Below are 7261 nucleotides of genomic sequence, written 5' to 3' on the forward strand. Positions count from 1 at the left end.
ATAATAGAATCTTGTGATGCCATTTTTCATAAAAATAAATTTTCTTTTGATTCTAAAAATAGTGGGGGTAAAAGGAATAAAGAAAATATTTTGTTACTACCTAGTTCTTCTACTTCTATTTTAAAAATAAAGAAAATGATGATTTCAAATTAAGAAGAAGTAAACGAGCTAGAATAGAAAAAAAATTTGGTCCTGATTTATTATGTTTTTAACGTTGGAGATGACCCTCTCACTTTAAAAGAAGTTTTGTCTTCACATTATGCTATTTTTTGGAAATAGGCTGTAAATAATGAAATAAAATTACTAATTTCCAATAAAACTTGGAAGCTAGTTGATTTACCACCGAGTTGTAAAATAATTAGATATAAATAGATTTTACATAAAAATTAAAATCGGATGAATCTGTTGATAAATACAAGGTTAGGCTAGTGGCTAAAGGTTTTAAACAACTAGAAGGCCTACAATTTTTTGACACTTTTTCTCCTGCAGCTAGAATTACATTCATTAGACTTTTAGTTGCTATTGCGGTAATTTTTGATTTACCAATTCATCAAATGGATGTAAAAATTGCTTTTTTAAATGGAGACCTAGATGAGGAGATTTACACAAAACAACCTGAGTATTTTGTTGAGGTTGATCAAGAAAGCAAAGTGTGTAAACTTACTAAATCTCTATATGGCTTGAAACAGGCACCAAAGTAATGGCATGAAAAGTTTGATTCCTGCGTGATTGATTATGACTTTAAGACAAATGAATGTGATAAGTACATATATCATAAGTCTTGAAATAATTCGCATGTTATTTGCCTATATGTTGATGATTTATTAATATTTGGCTCTAACATGAATGTTATTAGTGACGCTAAAGATATTCTTAGAAGTCATTTTTATATGAAAGATCTTGGTGAGGTAAATTTTACTCTAGAAATAAAAATTACTAGAACATGTGATGGCATTTTTCTTGACCAGTCACATTATGTTGAAAATTTTTTGAAAAAATATAATTTCCTTGATTGCAAGCATGTTGTAACTCCATTTGATTCTACTGTTCACTTGTTTCTTGTTGAAAGTGAAAATGTGTTATAAAAAGGAATATGCTAGCACAATTGAAAGTTTAAGATATGTGACTGATTGCACTAGACCTGATATTGTATATGCAGTAGGAGTACTTAACAGGTTTACTAGCAATCCAGGTAAAGAACATTGACATGCTATAACAAGAGTAATGAGATACTTAATTGGAATGAAAACTTATGATTTGTTCTATAAAAATTATCCTGTTGTACTTGAAGGCTTTTGTGATGCGGATTGTAAAACTTTATTACGTGATTTCTTATCCACTACTGGTTATGTTTTTACTTTGGGTGGTTGTAATACCCTTCTAAGTTAGGAAATGAACCATTGTTCCTATGTATGAAACCTCCTATCCTGTGATTCATATTTGAGTTCATGACTTACAATGAGTATCCTAGTGATAGGATAGCTTATTATGTGTTAAGCATGTTCATATGAGTAACTTAGAGTAAGGCAAGCTAAGAGCTTTTGAATCCATCAAGTTTTAGTGCTTGATTTCGCAAGAGTAATCTTTGAACAAGAATAAATTAATTTATATGTAGTATTTTGGTAGATTTAGACCCATCAAATTGTACAGAATTGAATTATCTTTCCAACGATATCAATTTTATCAAAATCCGGCACTTGAGCAAGAAGTTATGGCTTTGCAAAGTGGAGTGCGTCGCCTAACAAATCACATAAGGCTATTCAAATGGGTATTCTATGGGTTGTGCAACGCACACCCTAAAGTGTGCGATGCATACCTTAGATTGTTCTATAAGATATGCGGGTCACACCCTAGCTTACGTGATAAGGTGTGTGACACATACTTAGGATTCCAGTGATGAAAACACTTTGTTTTTGAGTTATTTTGAGGGCAACTAAGTCTTTTGACACTCCTTACACGTCCCTAAACTTAACCTTACAAAATTTATAGCTCCTAATCACATTACAACCCTATTAACATCTTAAGTTCATTATCCAAGAGAACAATAGGAGAAAAACAATTAGGGTTACACCATCAAGCTTGAAGGTCCAATATTTCAACAATCATCATTAAGGTATGCATAGTGTTCATCTATGGATCCCTTTCATTCATAGAGTTCAAGAACCATGTTTTAAATATTATTTTGTGATTGTCTTGTTGTGATATGAACATGTACATGTTGATGATTTGTTGTTTAAATTTCAAGATGATATCTAAAGGTGTTTTCATGAAGTATATGTGTTTGTTAGTTGAAACCCATAAATTTTGGGTGGTTTAATATGGTGAGATTCATGAACACACCTAAGCCAAAAGAATGCATGCAAAGTGTTTGATAAAATGCCTAGGATGATAGGATTCATATCTCATGATCTAATAGTGCTTAAATAACAAGTTCAAGCTCTATGCTTTATGATTCCATATGAATTCCACGTTATTGATATCTGTTGTTGTTGTGACATGGATTGAGCACGACATTGAAGCTATGCAAGTATATACATGTTGTATGTATTTCCTTTCCATGTATAATATGTTGAGAACTATGCTTAGTGTGAAATCCCCTACTTATGATATTGTAAATCGTGGACTCTACTCTAATGATCAAGTCAGTCATGTGTGTCAGTTTCCTTCCATCGAGTCCTGGGGGTACTTGTACCCAAAAAATATAGTTGTTTTCTTAGAGACATGCCATGTTATCACGATACTCTTAGTCAAGCCATCATCTATAGAACTCAGTCAGTCACGTGACACTCAAGATATCTCAGAAATCTCAGTTAATTCTTAGATAGTAGTACTATTCTGTCAATCAATAAAAGTTAGTTACACAGTCCATGTACAGTTAGTTAATCATGTTCAGTCTCTTCAGATGGGAGTAGAAGTTAGCACCGAGTGAACCCAAGGATGGGAACACACTGTCAGATGAGGGTGTGATTCTGAGCAGTCATCTTTGCATTCCAGAACTATGTAGCCAGCATAGGTTGAGACATCAATACCTGTCAGTTGAGGATAGATGAGGTGGCTTAACCTGTCAGATTAGGGCCCCTCAATTCTCATTAGAGTATCTACCAGATGAGGGTCACTCATAGTTTGTCCTTACCAGTGGCGCGATTTTGACACCCTTCCAATCAGGGCACAGATTGGACCCCAGCGCAACTATTATAGCGCATTTGGGGCATGCCGATTAAACAACTACCTCCTACAATTTAATTCTCGATCTCAGTGAAAGAAATCAGATTGTTCTTCAGATTTCAGTACCAGGACTGTCAGATACAACCAATTCAGTTACAGTACAAAACTCAAACGGTTCTATCAGATTCAGGACTATCAGACACAATCATCTATGTTATTAGAATTTCAGTATCAATCATGTTAGATATCAGTAAATCATGTATTAGCGTACAGATCTAGATATCACTCATTCATGATCTCAGTTACTATGTATGCATGTTTGCACTCTCACGTTCATATTAGTCAGTCTGTTAGCATTTCTCATACATGTAAGCCATTTTGTATTTAGCCTACCTCACTCATATACTCAGTACTTTCAGTTGTACTGACACATTTGAGCTATGGTGATTTTTTTTTTGTGTTATACCATAGGTTCAGAGACATGAGTTCCTGATCAGCAGTAGCAGTCGTGTTTCAGTATACAGAGTTACAGTGAATCCTCTTCATTCGAGGATGATATGATTTTATTTTATTTATTATTTTAGTAAGCTTTTATTTTACGGAGTTAGTTGGAGACATGTTCCTTTAACTCCCTACTCAGACAGTACTTAGAGGCTTTCAGATTTTAGATTCAGCTTTCAGCTGTTTTGGGTATTTGTTATCCCATATGGATGTTATTGTTTATTAGATATTCTAGTCAGTTGAACCTTATGGCCTATTGTTCATGTTTTTTTACATTTTACACGTATATTATGCAGTCCACAGGTACAGATATCAGTCATGGGTTAGCTTGTGGTCCTTCGAGGTCATAACCACCGTGTAGCATTTTGGTTCAGCAAATCGGGGTGTTACAAACTTGGTATCAGAGCCTAAGGTTCAATAGAGTCCTAGGAAGTCTAAAAGCTGCATTTAGTAGAGTTTTGTACATGGGTGTGTTGCACGCCACATTTATCTACAGTAGGCTGTGAGATGTTTTAGGAACAGTTTCCCTTCTTTCAGTATTCATGTAGTGCTAGTGAGCATAATCTCAAGTTAAAGTCTCAGTCTAATCCGTTCTTCTCTTATTTCAGAACATACCTCCAAAGAGAAGAAATCAGCCAGCTCCTCATCCCGAAGATCCTTTGGCCGAACATGTTTCTCATGCAAAGTTTAGGGCCGCATTCACCACACTTGCTCAGTCTATGGATGCTCAAAATAAATGGCCACCAGTTATTTTGACTAATCCAGTTGCCAACTCAGCCGCAACTAGGATTTGGGACTTCACTCGAATGAACCCTCTATCTATCTTTGGGTCTAAGTCTTATGAAGACCCTCAGGAATTCATTGACCAAGTCCAGAAGGTCATAGACATCATGGGAGTTACTTCTTGTCAGAGTTTTGAGTTAGCCGCATACCAGTTATAGGATGTTGGTCATGCTTGGTACAAACATTGGAAGTCTGAAAGGTTAGAGGATGCAGGTCCTATAGAGTGGGAGGAATTTGTCATGGTTTTCTTAAATAGAATCTTTCCCCAAGAGCCGAGGGAGGTAAAAGTTCTAGAGTTCATCAACTTTAGGCAGGGAAATATGACGGTTAAAGAGTATTATCTCAGATTTACTCAGTTGTCCAGATATGCCCCTCATGTAGTTGCAGACAACAGGGCTAAGATGAGTAAGTTCGTGTCAGGAGTGAATGATAGAGTGGTAAATGAGTGTTCGTCTGCGATTCTGAATAATGATATGACTTTAGCCAGGATCATGACCCATGCTCAGCAAATAGAGGAGCAGAAGATTAGGACTAGGGAGAGTCAGAATAAGAGGGCAACGTCAAGCAGTTTCAGTTTTGCTCAACTCAAATTAGAAGGAGGTAACCGTACGCAGTTTCATCCTAAACCAGCAGTTCTAGCTCCTTCCTCCGCCAGTACCCTAATTTTAAAATTCAGAGATGACAACCGATATCAAGCACTAGGCTCTAAGTCTCAGGGTAGTGTCAGCAGTGCCCAAACTAATCCCCTATGTCAAACTTGTGGTAAGAACCACAATGGTATTTGTAGAGCTGGTAGCGATGTTTGTTTCAGTTGTGGCAAACCAGGTCATAGAGTCAGAGACTGTCCTCAGTCCAGTTATTAGGGTCAGCAAAACTATTCCACAGCCCAGTCTGATTGCCCGAACCAGCAGGGTGCCATTTCCAATGCTACTAGTAGGCAATGGCCAAATCGTTTTTTATGCTCTCCAGACCCAACAGGATCAGGAAAATTCTCCTGATATCATTACTGGTATGTTACAGATTTTCCATATTTATGTTTATGCTTTGCTAGATCCAGGTGCATCCTTGTCTTTTGTTAATCCTTATATAGCAGCCGATTTTGGAGTCAATCCCAAAACTTTAGCAGAGCCCTTCTCAGTCTCTACCCCAGTGGATAAATCTATCATAGCCATACGGGTATACAGGAGCTGTCCGGTTATGATATTCCAGAAAGCTACTTCAGCAGATTTAGTCGAATTAGAGATAACTGACTTTGATGTCATCCTCGGCATAGATTGGTTTCATTCTTGCTATGCCATAGTTTACTATAGAAATAGAATAGTCCAATTTCAGTTCCCAAATAAACCCGCCCTTGAGTGGAAGGGTAGTGTATCCGCTTTCAGAGGTCAGCTTGTTTCCTACCTTCGGGCAAGGAAAATGATATCTAAGGGATGTGTTTATCATCTTGTTCATGTTAAAGATTCTAGTTTCGAGACTCCTAGTCTTGAATTAGTTCTAGTTGTAAATGAATATTCAGATGTCTTTCCTGAATATCTCCCAAGAATTCCTTTCGAAAGGGAAATAAACTTCGGCATTGATCTTCTTCTAGACACTCAACCTATTTCTATTCCGCCATATAGAATGACGCCTACAGAACTCAAGAAACTGAAAGAACAGTTGAAGAATCTCTTATATAAGGGATTCATTAGACCCAGCATTTCACCGTGGGGTGCACCAGTCTTATTCATGCGTAAAAAAGATGGTTCTCTTAGGATGTGCATTGATTACCGCCAGCTTAATAAAGTTACGGTCAAGAATAGGTATCCACTTCTTTGGATAGATGACTTATTTGACCAACTTTAGGGTGCCAGTTATTTCTCCAAGATAGACCTCAGATCAGGCTACCATCAGTTCAGAGTTAGAGAATGTGACATCCCAAAGACAACTTTTCGTACTCGGTATGGTCACTTTGAGTTTCTAGTCATGTCCTTTGGTATTACCAATGCCCCATCTGCTTTCACGGACTTGATAAATCGTGTGTTCAAGAAATACTTGGACATGTTCGTCATAGTCTTTATAGATAATATTCTAGTCTATTCTCGCACTGAGCGCGATCATGCAAACCATCTTAGAACAGTACTTCAGACCCTCAGAGATCACCAGTTATTGGACAAATTCAGTAGGTGCAAATTTTGGATAAGATCAGTAGCATTCCTTGGCCATATTATTTCCGGTGATGGCATTAGAGTAGATCCTCAGAAGACCAAAGCGGTAAGAAACTGGCCTCGTCTTATCTCTCCATCAGATATTAGGAGTTTCTTGGGTTTGGCTGGCTATTACAGATGGTTTGTCGAGGGATTTTCCTATATTGCAACTCCTATGTCCAGATTAACTTAGAAGAAGGTCAAGTTTCAGTGGTCAGATTTTTGCGAAAAGAGTTTTCAAGAGTTAAAGACTCGACTTACCTCAGCTCCAGTTCTAGCTCTTCCAGATAGTTCAGATGAGTTCATAGTTTATTGTAATACATCCAGAGTGGGTTTAGGTTATGTCCTTATGCAACATGGTAAGGTCATATCCTACGCCTCTAGACAGTTAAAGCCCTATGAGAAGAATTATCTTACTCATGATCTTGAGTTAGCAACCATAGTATTCGCCTTGAAGATTTGGAGGCATTATCTATACGGAGTTCATGTAGATGTCTTCACAGATAATAAGAGTCTTCAGTATGTCTTTTCTCAGAAAGATCTCAATCTTTGTCAAAGAAGGTGGTTAGAGATCTTGAAAAATTATGACATGAGTGTCCTTTATCATCTGAGCAAGGCCAACATTATAG

This window comes from Capsicum annuum, unplaced genomic scaffold (assembly GCF_002878395.1).
Source record: "Capsicum annuum cultivar UCD-10X-F1 unplaced genomic scaffold, UCD10Xv1.1 ctg81729, whole genome shotgun sequence".
In the NCBI taxonomy this organism is placed as follows: domain Eukaryota; kingdom Viridiplantae; phylum Streptophyta; class Magnoliopsida; order Solanales; family Solanaceae; genus Capsicum; species Capsicum annuum.